Below are 14505 nucleotides of genomic sequence, written 5' to 3' on the forward strand. Positions count from 1 at the left end.
AAGAATTGGGGCTTCAAGAAAATAACACTATGTAGTTCTCTTAAGTAATCACAACCCATTCAAGTTTGAAATAATAAAAACAAACTATAATTTAATATCTAATTGTACATAAATTTTTAAAATATATACTTTATTTAAAATGATCTGCATGGAAATATAAATAATGCACTTAAACTTTAATTATGAATTTATTTATAGACTAAGACATAACAACATTAAAATGAATGCATGAATCTTAAAAACAAGAAAACCAGGGCCAAAGCGATAGTACAACAGGTAAGGCACTTGCCTTGCATACAGTTGATCTGAACTCAGTCCCCTATACCACACATGGTCCCTGACGCAGCACCAGGAATATTTCCTGGATGCAGAGATAGAAGTAACTCCTGAGCATTGCCAGGAGTAGTCCCCCAAAACAAATAAAAACCCGAAGAAAATTATCTGATAAATTTTCTCAATGATGTCTGATACATGTTTTGATTAGACATTTATACTTTGTGTAGGCAGGGACTGTAGAAATAGCTCAGTGGGCTATTTCTGCATGGCAGATTTCAAGGCCAGAGTTCAATTCCCCAGAACCAGTCGGAACCCTAATCAAGAAGTTGGGAGAGCTTACTATGCACCTTTGGGTATGTAGATTCAAAACAAACAAAACAAACATTTGTGCCACCAAATGGAGAATTTAAAAGTTAATTAGTAGCTCTTATTTTTGTTTCCAGTTTAAATGTTAAAATGGCAAATTTAATAATGCAATGTTCATTTCAATGTGAGAATGTGAAAACCACATTATGATAAACTCATTTGTTATAAGAAACAAAAATGCTAATATAAAACTGTGATCAAGTTATTAATTTCACAAAACACCTGTTACTTTCTTTGCCATGACAAAATAATATGCAGACCAACTATGGTTGTGTATCTTACTGCATTTAGTTTATGTGTGAAATTTTAATCACAGCTGTTTTCCACAATAGATATTTTAGAAGTTTGGTATTTAAGAAATTAAAATTGACTTGCATAATTTCTGTAAAAATTTGCCTTTTATAACCTGAGATTTTCTTCTTTAGTTTTTAAAGAAACATTGTCAACTGGAGTGTAATAATGGTAAAGAATTTCCAATATTAAAATTTCTATCCAGACTAGAACAGAATCATCATGTAATGGCAGTTCTTGGAATTATAGGCCTGCAATTGGATTTTACTTTTTTGTTAGCATGCAAATTTTTTTTTTCGAGCTGAGCTAATGAGATGGCTACTTTTTAAGTAAACTCTGACACTAGATTTCCTTGATAATCTTAGTAGGAAGTAACTCACATTCCTTTATTGGAAAAGGAAGAGGATTTAAAGAATATTAAGGGCATCCAGATAGGGAAAGAAGAAATTAAGCTCTCACTATTCGCAGATGATATGATACTATACGTAGAGAACCCTAAAACCTCTACCAAGAAACTCCTAGAAACAATAGGCTTGTATGGTAAAGTGGCAGCCTATAAAATCAATACCCAAAAATCCATGGCATTCCTATACGCAAATAGTGAAAGAGAAGAAAGTGACATCAAGAAAACAATCCCATTCACAATTGTGCCCAAGAAAATCAAGTATCTAGGAATCAGCTTAACTAAGGAAGTAAAGGACCTGTATAAAGAAAACTACAAAATGCTACTTCAGGAAATAAAAGAGGACATGAGGAAATGGAAAAATATCCCCTGTTCATGGATGGGGAGAATCAACATAATCAAAATGGCAATACTTCCCAAAGCACTGTACAAATTCAATGTAATCTCTATAAGGATACCCATGACATTCTTCAAAGAAATGGAGCAAACACTCCTGAAATTTATATGGAACAATAAGCCCCCACGAATAGCTAAAGCAATTCTTGGGAAAAAGAAAATGGGAGGAATCAACCTCCCTAACTTCAAACTCTACTACAAGGCAGTAATAATTAAAACAGCATGGTACTGGAACAAAAGCATAGCTGCAGACCAATGGAACAGAGTTGAATATACTGACATTTCCTCCCAAACATATAATCATCTAATCTTTGATAAGGGGGCAAGAAAAGTGAAATGGAGCAAGGAAAACCTCTTCAATAAACTGTGCTGGCAAAATTGGACGGCTACATGCAAAAATGTGGGCTCAGATCTCTGCCTAACACCATGCACAAAAGTAAGATCAAAATGGATTTATGACCTCAACATCAGACCAGAATCCATAATGTTTATTGAAGACAAAATCGGCAAAACTCTCCATGATATTGAAGCTAATGGTATCTTCAAAGATGTCACGCCACTGGCCGAGCAAGTGAAAACAGAGATAGACAAATGGGACTATCTTAAACTAAGAAGCTTCTGCACCTCAAAAGAAACAGTGACCAAAATACAAAGACAGCCTACAGAATGGGAAAGGATATTCACCAAGTACACATCCGACAAGGGGTTGATATCAAGGATATACAAGGTACTGGTTAAACTCCACAAGAAGAAATCACCAAACCCCATCAAAAAATGGGGTGAGGAAATGAACAGAAACTTTCGCAAAGAAGAAATTCGAATGGTAAAAAGGCACATGAGAAAATGCTCTACATCACTAATCATCAGAGAGATGCAGATCAAAACCACAATGAGGTATCATTTCACACCACAGAGACTGGCCCACATGCACAAGAACAAAAGCAACCGGTGCTGGCGCGGATGTGGCGAGAAAGGGACCCTCCTTCACTGCTGGTGGGAATGCCGGCTGGTCCAACCCTTTTGGAAAACAGTATGGACGACTCTCAAAAAATTAGAATTTGATCTGCCATTTGACCCAGCTATAGTACTCCTGGGAATATATCCCAGAGAGGCAAAAAGGTATAGTTGAAGTGACATCTGCAATTGTTTGTTCATTGCAGCACTCTTTACAATAGCCAGAATCTGGAAAAAACCTGAGTGCCCAAGAACAGATGACTGGTTAAAGAAACTTTGGTACATTTACACAATGGAGTACTATGTAGCTGTTAGAAAAGATGAAGTTATGAAATTTACATACAAGTGTTACTACATGGAAAGTATCATGTTAAGCGAAATGAGTCAGAAAGAGCGGGATAGACACAGAAAGATTGCATTCATCTGGGGAACTTAAAGCTGAGATTAGTACCAGGAATTTTGCTCCATGAATGGAAGGCCAGCCACACGTTCTAGGTGAAAAGGAAGCTCAGATAGAGAAGAGAGCACCAAATGAAGGGTGTTGTGAGGACCCTCCCAGGGTGGGAGAAGCATGTTAAAAGTAGTCTGTACACCAAACATGATTACCACTCAATGCCTCTCTTGCAAAACACAGGACCCAAAAGAAGAGAGAGAGAACAAGGGGAAATACCCTGCCACAGAGGCAGGATGGGACGGGGGGGGAATGGGGGGTGGGGGGGATGCTGGGACCCGTGGTGATGGATAACGGGCACTGGTGGAGGGATGGGCACTTGATCATTGTATAACTGAAACCCAAGCACAAAATTTGTAAGCCTATAACTGTACCTCATGATGTTTCAATAATAAAAAAAAAATAGTAATAAATAAATAAATAAAGAAAGAATATATTTGCATTTTTTGCTATGTGTCATCAGGGGTGTTTTATTCCAGTGTGTGTGTGTGTGTGTGTGTGTGTGTGTGTGTGTGTGTCTGTGTGTGTATCTATGTGAACATGTGACATTTGTTCACATGTCCGCTTGAAATCAGTTGGCATGAAATTAAAACAACTGAAATCTTCTATGTACATTGTCAATAAGCACTCGGGCAAACACCTATCTGATGGTATTTAGGGAGATTACATTTCAGCTTTAGCCAGAGTCATGAGATAGCTCAGGTAAGGCAATGTTAGCTTTTTGTAGATAATGCCTGATTCTCATTTCTAATGTCAAAACAATCTCACCAACGAGCATTATTATTTGCATTTGACAGAAATGAAAAATGAGGTTAAAAAGCCTGGGGAGGCTAACATCATATAACTAATACAGGCCAGAGACCAGTATTACCTCTAAGTTTTCCTTCTACACTTTATTGCTTCTAATGTACCCAAAAAAAGTTGATTCTGGAAGAAGAAGAAAATGAGATATTTTCTTCTGTTTAGGTTCAGTTTCCTCTTTGAGAACAGTAGAACACGGGTGCCTTGCTGGGGGAATTGCTCCCATTCTATAGCTGGAAAAAATGCATAACCTTCTACATTTACAATTTGTCCCTAAGTTAGTAGGCTAAAAAGCTTGAATGAGACTTAAAGAGGAAAAACTAACTTCTCTCTCATGATCAGGGGAGAAGTGATCTGAGAATGTTTCAAAGAAAATCTGTAAAGGGATGTACACGATGACTTTCCAGTATCTGTATTGCAAACCATAGCACAGCGGGGGACAGAGTTTCGATTCCTCTGCCCCTCTCGGAGAGCCTGGCAAACTACCGAGCCTGGCAAGCTCCCCAGGACATGTTCGATATGCCAAACACAGTAACAAGTGTCACAATGGAAACATTACTGGGCCCGCTTGAGCAAATTGATGAACAAGGAAAGACAGTGACAGTGACAATGCTCAAAAAGAATGTAAGAGAGAGAGAGAAGAATGAAAGAGAGAGAGAGAGAGAGATCTATGCTTCCCATAGATGCCATAGAGAGAGACCTCTAGGGCAGGGGTGGGGAGGTTTTGGTTGGAGGGAAACTGGAGACACTGGTGGTGGGAAATGTACAATGTTGGAAGAAAATATGTTGGAACATTGTATGACTGAAACCCAATCATGAACAACTTTGTAACTGTGTATCTCTCACCTGATTCAATAAAAAGAAAATAAAAACCAGTGTCTATAACTAATATTCAGAGGAAAACATTCCAAACAGTGAGGGAAATACACAGATCCTCATTCCTAAAATAACATGGCATAGATTGATATATTTGTCTAGAAGGGCTGCTGAGATAAGTCTGAGAAGAATCCAGACTTCCCAAAGTTTGATGACATAAAGCATTCCTTAGGCCTGAGAGAAGGAAGCCTGGGGAATGAACTACTAGTAATTTCATCAATGACTAGAAAGCCACCAGTCAAAGTTAAATGTGCTGTTTTAGATTAGGCTGATGAACTATTAAGGAACAGAATAACAGTTTGATACTATTTTCTTTGACAGACTTAAATAAATGGAAACTAGTTTGTGACTTTTAAAAACCCTAATACAGGACCAGAGAAATACAATGGGTAAGGTGCCTGCTTGTACATGGTCAACAACAGGAGTGATCCCTGAACATAGAGCCAGGAATCAGTCCTGAGTACAGCTGGGGGTAACTCCCCAAAATAACATTAAATAATAAAAATCCTACTACATAACAACACAACACTTTTGTTTTCCAGACTTCCTAGATGCTATTCACAGAGAATAGCATCTATGTATGAAGAAAATGAAAGCAACCAAATGGAAACTGTCCCAATAACATCTTGAGGAGGTTAGTTAGAGCTCACTTGTCCTCCTTATAAAATAACTCATTTTTACTTCTCTCAGTATTGTGTAGATACATGCTATTGGTATTTTTAGTTTCTTAACTATGCTTTCTCTTTTAGGATTTCTCAAAAGGAGTTGTTAAACTATACATAGGGATGAAACTAGCTTCTTCTACTAAGAACGTACTAGAAAGTGATTCTCCCTCCCACTGAGTTTTAACTTCTGTGGAAGTCCAGAGAAAGGGACTGCTTCCTCTTCATCTTTCTATAACCTGAATGTATGATTTCTAGGACTGACTTCAATAAAATAAAAGTGCTACTATATATCAATATGATGATGATGTATTTATAGAACACGAACCACAAGAGAGCTATACTGAGTCCTTTCAATAAACCTCAATTAAAGTGATCAATATTGCTGCAAGAATCTTTAAAAGCACCTCTAACAGAAAACTTCCTCAAGATTAGTTTTAAATGCAGAGATATAAAACTTCAAGGAATAATAGGAAATAAATTTACATGCAAGTCCTAATTCTCAAGGTTATAACATGAATGAGTATAAACTTGATCCAATTTCTCAATAAAAAAGATACTTTGTCTTTTATAGTTGGGGAAATAAACACAAACCATATCTTATATATAAAGAATGAAAGATCCTTGGTGCTAAATCCATTAAACAATTTTATTCATGGTTTTCCAAAATTGTTCAATTTTATCCTTCCTCTTGGATAATTTGAACATTGCCTCTCCAAAGTCTTAGAAAGTCTTTTCGTTGTGCTCCAGTTTGTTAAAATCTGCTCATTCAAATGCAGTTCTTGATTACAGACCCTGAGAGCTATTGTCAATTCTTTCTCATCAAAGTACAGAAAGGTAAGTTCCCTAAAGGTAAACCTCATACTATACTCTGCTTCACAGTCCTTTATAAAATGACCACTAATCAGTTCATGACACCATTGTTTCAAATGTTAATACTGCTTGAATTATCCACATCTTAGGTCAGCTTTCAAAGCACACAAGCTAATTAGAATCTTAGTTAGCAAGGTATAGCCAAACTGTCAAAGGAGACCTACAAGGTCATGAATATAAAGAACTAAAAGATGGTAAGAGTATCAGGAGGTAGACATAGAAAAAAATACATGATTTAGCAGGAGTTCCAGAGGCAAATACAAACTACAACTTTGTCTAAGACTGGTCCTCTCAATTCTTCATTGGGGATAGTCAAATGCCTTTTGGAGAATCATAAAGAAATGTTTTTTCTTTGAGGAAAACTGCTGAGAAAAGGAACACTCCAGGAATGTATACATTCAAGTATACATTACCTATCAAGTGTCCAAATTAGCTAAAGCAATAAAGAAAACTGTGTTTTGGGGAGCCCAAGTTAAATATACTCTCTTTTCACTAGCATACCAATATTAATATTCATTCATCCATTCATCATTAAGCAAATGTTTAGTGAATATCTAGTATGCGGTTTAACATGATCTGAGGGGCTAGGGAGTCTATTATGAGCAAAACAAATTTGGACTCTGACTTCAGAAGATCCTACCTCCTAGCAAATAGAGACATTAATCAAATAATGACACTAATATAAAACTAACAACTTAAAGAAACCTGGTTAGTATAATGAAGAAAAAGCCTAATGATCCCTGAGCACATCTGATAGAGTCAATTTAATATTCTAGTAAACAAAGAGGGCAGAAGAGTGTCTGGGAGAGAAAACAGCCAGAGTTGAGGTCTTGAAAAGGAAGGAAGCATGATGCTTTCTAAGAAAGCAAAGAGTTTGTTCTTAGTTTGTTCTGTGGTTGGCTAGATAACTCTGTAGCTGCAACACCTGCCTTGGAAGCAGGAGGCACGAGTTCACTCCCTGGTATCGCCCACATGCACGGAAAAGGATCCTGGCAGCTGTACCGTCTGTGTTCCCCAGGACCACAAACATTTTCCAGCCTTTCCAAAGCCAGCTGTGTGAGAGACTGCAATTAAACAGTGATCACTACAACTAAAACCAGGTGCAACCTCCGTGGTCGGGACTGCAAGCCCCTGGCCAGCACATGTGCACACTAAAGTGTTCTTTGCAAATAGCTTCCCCTCCCCCTTTCTTCACCACCCCCCCCCCCCCCCCCCCGCCCTTAACCCCCAGACTCTGTGAACATAACAACCAGAATGTGCGAGCTTCACCACTAAACAGTTCAACCCCTGGAGGTCCTGTATGCAAGTACAGTAACTAACAAAACATGACCCATGGTGAATGACAAAATCAAATCCCAGAGTAAGGCCCCTATGTATGTATGGTTCTTGGTCATTACACCAACATCAACAAAAGGAAGGGATCGGAAAAGTTCTGTGAATTCAAATGGCGAATCCTTCAACACTTGACCAGAAATTTCTAACCCTGGCATTTGGGATTCTATAGTCCTTGAAGTGAAGGGGACAAAAAAGAAAGCTCAAACAATTCTCTACTATTGGTCATAAATTATTTTCATCCCTTTGCTTTTCCTATTAGACTCGGCTTGTACCTTTCTGGGCAGTGCATGGCCTGGCCTGTGATGTCTACAGAGCCTTGGGTAGCTTCTAATGTCACTTGTAATCTGTTGCTGGTAGAAAAGTTAAGAAACTTCAGAGAGGATATAAAAAAAAAGTCCAGAATTGTTCTGTCCCAGAGATAGTCTAATAATACAGGTAATTCTTTTTATTTAATGTATTATTCTCCACCTCATTGTCCCAAGGGGAAGAGAAAGATGAGCTATTTGAGTAGCTGGTTCTGGAAGCTCAGCTGGGGTACCATTAATATGGGAACTTCCTGAACTGAAATGCTTCAACTTGAGTCATCAATTAAGTTTGCTTCTCCTCCTCCACCGGCTGATTGCCTGGCAATGAGTCTCCTGTTTTATAATACATGTTAATGTCAGCATACTTAAAGACTTCAAAGTTTGTTTTGCTTTACTTATTTTAAAAGAGAAAAAAATAGATAATCTGTGTTCTTTCACAGAATGACTATTAAATGTCCAAACATGTCGATTAAGACATTTTTATCATTATCACTTTAATTGCCTTAGATGTAGTTGTTCTGTTTTCTTTTTAGGTGGTGCTCAGGCGACTGCTTCTGGCCCAGCTTAAGTGGCTCCTGTTGGTGCTCAGGGAAACCAGATGGTGTTGGAGATTGAGCCCTGGGTTCCCACATACAAAGCATGTGCTCCAGCCCTCTGAATCATCTCTGCTGCCCTAGATGTGATCATGACATGTTTGGAAGATGTGTAGCAGATATATGGATGGTAGTAGAGCAATGTTGCACTTCTAGAAAAATTGCCTATTGGACAAAAAGACATACTTACACTGAGGACTAGGGAAAGAACTAACTCCCACATTGTATATTTAGTACATTTTACATGGCTTAATATATTTGACATGTACAGTATTTTCTTTAACTTCTGTTGTCTATGAATCACTAAGCTGGCAATTCATATAATAGGGTTCAAATCGCTTTTTTAAGTACCATGTAGTGCAGTCGAATAGCAGTGCACTTTTTTTGTTTTTTCCGATTATACTAAAAATCTATCCTTGGAATTAACAACTGAGGTCTTAGAAGTGAGATTGCAGCATGTTGTGTGACTTGGAGAAAAAGCTGAGGACATGACAGACTTAGAAGAGAAATGTACCTGAAGTTGAACATAAAAATTAAAGTATTTTAATTTCAGAGGCTTTTTTCATTCCCCTACTTATTTAATATCATGCTGCTACCTAATAAAGCTTTTGAAAACTAGGAGTGGAATAAAGAATGTAGAGTTCTAAAAGTGAGGGAGAGAAAGGACATTAGAGAGAAGGCCATTAACACCAGAACATCTCAGAAAATTGTAAGTTTTCTGTTCAAAACTATTTCAAGGATTCTTCAGTTAGGATAACATACCTTTGGAAGCTAATTGTAAGATCTCAACACTTCTTTTTCATGGCACATGCAATTTATTAAAAACTTTGCTCTTAGAACATTTTCAATTTTTCCTTTGACTAAATGGTCTAAGCTTGAAGCCATAAGATTATAGGCATATTGAAATTAATTTCAACAGGTACACTTTAATCAGTTCTAAATCCTTATTGGTCTCCTGGTATTGGTATCCTGAGAATCACACATACCTCCCGGCAAGAAACGTCATTTTACTCATGCATTTTCTTCGTCCCCTGATGCTCTGCAAATTGCTCTATGTTGCATTTGTTTTGTTGCTTCTTCAACAAAATCCTATTGGTGGGAAGTTCCCAAGGTTTACAAATATTTGCATGCATTTATATTTAGCTAAAATACCAGGATAGCCTGTCCCTGAAAACACAGGTTGTGCCATGACTGTCATTTTATAAACATGCTCCTCGAGCTCCCTGAAACTTTGGAATAAAATCTTTTCACCTGTAGACATTAGCAGTATTTTACAGTGTCCCTGACCACCTTCCCATTAGCATGAGATCCACATTTTCATTGTAGTACCTATTGTTTTACTCATTATTCCACTGCAGTTACACTGATTTCCCCAAAGCACACTATGTACCATAGTCAAATTGTCCACATGTATAAAAGCGGCAATCAGATCTACAGGCGGTGTTAAAGCTCCATTTCCGTTCTACTAAGAGGTGAATCCTACTGCCTCTGTAAGCTCTAACTTTTATCAAAATGATTCCAAATCGACTAGAACAAAATCTGTGCTGTAACTCCCATTCCATATAAATGTATCTAAGATACAAATCCTTAAAAGGATATCCTTTATGGAACAAATGATATTATATCTAAAACACTTAGGAAGCTTTCAGCATTATCCTGCTAAGAAGATTGTACTCAGAGGTCTTACTTGTCATGAAGTAGAGATAACCCTGAGCCACGTTACTGGAAAGCATCTGAGGCTATTTCCGCCCCCCCCCCCCCCCCCCTTAAACATCGAGAATTAGAGAATTCTCACACAATGTAAAAAATAATGACCATCTCTGCACGAGTCACACACTTTTGCACTATTGTCCTCTCCAGTGGAGGGCTGTAGACTTCGTCCCCAAATCTCTAGTGCCCAACCCGTTCCTCCCCCACCGTGCAGTCAACAGTCATCTTAGAACTCTGCAGAAGAGAGAACAACCGACTTCGCACACCCCCAAACAACACATGTTCCTTGCCAGACCTTCCAACACGCAGCTCTCTGCAAAAGTGCGCCCTGCCTCTGCCGCCTGGAGCTTTCACCAACCCAAGCCTAAAGAAAGGAGCAGTGCAGCTTGCTGTCACACCTCCACTCCCAGCTCAGCCCCGGAATTCCTCCATCAGCACGCGCGGCGGCGGCGGCGGGCAGGACCGGAGCTCATGCCCTCCCTGCATGCAAACTCTGAGCGGCCGGGACGCGTGTTTGCCCGTGCATCACCCAGCTCAGTGCCCCTCAAAAAAGCCAACGCCGGAGACACAGAAAAGGGAGTGTTCTCTTGGCAGAGACGGATAAGTGGCAAGTAGTCCCAGTTTGGGTTTTTTTTTTTTTTTTTTTTTTTTGGCGTGTTTACCTGTCCTTTCCCATTCCGGGAGTCCAAAGGGAGAGTGTCACCCAAGCGTGCCTCTCTTCTTAGAGAAATTGTGGACGAGCCCACTTAACAACAACAACAATAACAACACCAAAAGTGCGATCAGGTCCAACGATATCGAATCTACCGGGTTAAAAAATGGAAACCGGCTATTGCTGGAAAGAAAGAGCTTCTGCGAGCCTGGCTGGGGAGTTTGCTCTGAAGTACAACCGTCACCAACCCGCTCCCCAGGCCAGCCCGAGATGGGAAGAGCCGACGACGCCCAGCCCAGCCGGCCCGTGCCCGCGGGTTCAGGGCCCTAAGAGCAAATCACAGCGTGGGGAGGGCTTGGGGCTCGACTCCACGGCACCCGGCTCCTCAGGACCGGAGGAAAGCGATGGAGCCATTTTTCACTAGGTTCACAAGAAAATGTCAGCTCACGGCTGCTAGTGCACTGCCAGAGCCGCTCTTAATTTGGTCAAAGGGGACGCAGCCAGACACCCAGCACGTTTTCTTAGTCTCTTTCCCATCGGATTGTCTCAGCTCGGAGCATCGCCTTGTCGGGGTCTTTTGGCAATTGCATGGCACCGATGTGCAACCGAATCCAAACTAAATGCCTTCCCCCGTTTCCTCTTAAAATCATGTGAATTAGACACTTCACAGCTAACAGGGGTGGGGGGTGGGGGGAATAAAACCCCCTCTCCCTCCTTCCACCCTCTTCCAGCTTCTTGACTAATACCTTCGGGCAGTTTACTTCTGAATAGAGCAGATTCTTGACCAGTGCACAAAGGCAAATGGGCATCCCAGTGTTCTATCACCCGAGAGCACAGGCAGTGCTCTTTGTAAAAACACGGAAAATACACACGCTGGAACAAAAGACACTCGCTATGCTCTCTCTCTCTCTCTCTCTCTCTCTCTCTCTCTCTCTCTCTCTCTCTCTCTCCCTCTCTCTCACACACAGAAAGAACAAGAGAAATGATGTGCTGTTTTTACACACATCTGTACCCACTTAAAGAAGGCTTTGCCCCTCTCTTAATTATGACACATTCTATTCTTTCCTCCAACCAGGTACCAACAAGATTAATTTCTAAGCTTTAGCTCCAAGGGGAGGAATAGAAACATTCTCCAGGCAGCATACCTGGCGTGTGCCTTTGTTGGGAGTGTGCCATGGCAAACTTATATTTGAACTCAATTATATGAGAAATTAAAGAGAAGGAAAACGCCGTCAGCTCTAAATTATTCTGCCATGACTAGAAATGCTCAGTCAGCAGATATTTGCTGTTTACATTTCACAATAACCTAATCAGACATTTGCAGCCTTCTGGAGCAAAATGTTAACTAGTCTCCAAACAGCCACCTGACAATCTAGGGCTGAAATACACATTCTGACTCAGAAGGAGACATCATGATGGCTCTCTACTAGCTGGAGGGAACAAAAGCTCTGCAAGCCAAAGAGAGGCATTTGTAAATGAAGTGAGAGTCAAACCAAGTTTAGGTTCACATCTGGGGGAATATGGCATTACCTGACTTAGGTTTGGGGCGCAGTGGGCTTGGAGGTTAAAAATAGCGCGCACAGACACACACGCACACACGCATACACACACACACACACACACACACTCATACACAGATACTGAAGCCAGACCCAGGTCAGTTTCAGTGTACTAACCTAGAGCTCTGTTCAAAGGAAGCAGAGAAGTCGAAGGTCCTCTCCCACCTCTCCATGGTCCTTAGTCAGTGTCTTCTCAAACCACCTGTACTGATCCAATCCATCCTCAAATAAAATAATGTTTTTGATAGAAGTCGTCTCAGCTGAGCTCTGATTTTTTCGGCATGGATGCCTAGAATTTTCCTCTTTAAGCCAGACACAGCAACGCAAAACTGCCGCTGAGGTCTTTTGTTTTCCCCTCCTCAAAGATGAAGCATGCAGCACTTCTCTCTCTCTCTCTCTCTCTCTCTCTCTCTCTCTCTCTCTCTCTCTCTCTCTCTCTCTCTCTCTCTCTCTCTCTCTCTCTTCTCCTTTCTCCTTGCTTGCGCGTCTCTTCCTCCGTTTCTTTATCCCCACCCCCTCCAGCTACCTCACTGGATTTCCTTTCTGTGGTGGTCTTTCAGCAGGATTTACATCTTTCAGCAGGAGAACCTGTGTTCTATACGCTCTGTTCTATCTCTCACTTTTGGATTTCCTCTGGGAAAGAGTAGGGGGGTGGAAGGGGGAGGAGCGGCTCTAGGTGAAGTCAGGTGACCCCTTCGTTAAAAGCCAGTGAGATGGATGGAGTGTGTGAATTTTAATACACACACTGGCACATTTACATTACAAAGCAGCGACGCAAATCTAGCTCCTAGAGATTAGGCATTTTTGTTTTTGCTTTCATAGTCCCCTTTTAGCAATTAAGAGAAGCTAGTATAATATAATGAAATGTAATTAAACTTTTCAGCGTTAATAGTACAGCTACATCCTTTCAAATCATTTGACTGAACAAATCTTTTAAACTCATACTCATGACTCTTTCTTTTTCTTTTCAGGGTCAAAGAATCAGTTATTTTACTATTTACACACCTTTAGTAATTGGCCTTTTCTTTGACAGTTAGTTCAACTTATATCAAAGTTAAGAACTACTATAGTAGACAAAAAAAACTAATAATAGTGTAAAAGGAAAATAAGGGAGTGAATTTATTTTTAAAAACACACAGAGCACATATCAGGGATAAAAATCAATAGCTTTCTATTGTGGATTGAGATTCAACAATGCATAATTTTTTTTGCTTTTAGGCAAATAACTTCTCCCTTCTCTCCTCCAGTCTTTCCCTCTCTCTTAAAATAGAAAATAAATGGAATATATGTAGCATTTCTCTCCCCTCTAGCCCTAATCCAGCAAAAACTCAAAGAAGAATGTCACTCAGGGCACCAGATAGAAAGGCAAGAGAAACGTGTGCTCACCTTATAGGTATTGAAGATCAATTTATAATACACAGACTTAGACCCTAAAGAGTACACTTATTACCAATTTATTCCCTGCCTTAAAGTTTGATGGGCAATGGAAACTATCTCTTTTGTCTCTACCACTAAATAGCATGGGCAATCAGTTCTCAGAATCAAGACCAAAGATAAAAAGGAGAAAATTGTCACAAATTATTTTGAGGACCATGATAAAAAGTATTTTAAAGACAAAAAGAAGTCATTAGAACAAATATCCACAAGTTTGGGGGCATAAGCATCAGACTAGCAATCTCTGTGTTGGCATTTGGTGTTCCCCTTATGGATTCTTAATTCCAAGAGTATAGTAATATTGGTGGTACTTCAGCAAAAGTAGAAAATAGTGGTAGAACTGACATAGAATCACACTCCCCCTGCCACTAAAGATAGAATTTTGAACTCTTACACAAACAGCCGCTCTTTCTCTCAAGAGTAATGCCTTGAGATTGCCACATTTATTGCAGGGACTGGACACTCCAGCTGAAATACACCCAGTCTCTTCCATAAACACCACTCAGGGGTAGACAGGAAATGAATAATGGCTATTCACTGTTGTTGCTTGTTTTGTATTCTAAAAGCT

General features: G+C 39.8%; 1 protein-coding gene across 11 annotated transcripts in view; it reads right to left on the minus strand.

Moving 5' to 3' along the window:
• The window catches only part of MAGI2 (membrane associated guanylate kinase, WW and PDZ domain containing 2), a 1504283-nt gene that overhangs the window by 814608 nt on the left and 675170 nt on the right, over window positions 1–14505 (minus strand). Inside the window, exon 1 of one of the 11 annotated variants that reach the window (XM_056117964.1) lies at window positions 12621–13129. The exons of the other annotated variants lie outside the window; for them this stretch is intronic. The gene's annotated coding sequence lies outside the window, so the exon portion shown is untranslated. Of the gene's footprint in view, window positions 1–12620; window positions 13130–14505 lie in introns of those variants that run through there. 11 annotated transcript variants of the gene reach the window in all.

This window comes from Sorex fumeus, unplaced genomic scaffold (assembly GCF_029834395.1).
Source record: "Sorex fumeus unplaced genomic scaffold, SorFum_2.1 ptg000037l, whole genome shotgun sequence".
Classification (NCBI taxonomy): domain Eukaryota; kingdom Metazoa; phylum Chordata; class Mammalia; order Eulipotyphla; family Soricidae; genus Sorex; species Sorex fumeus.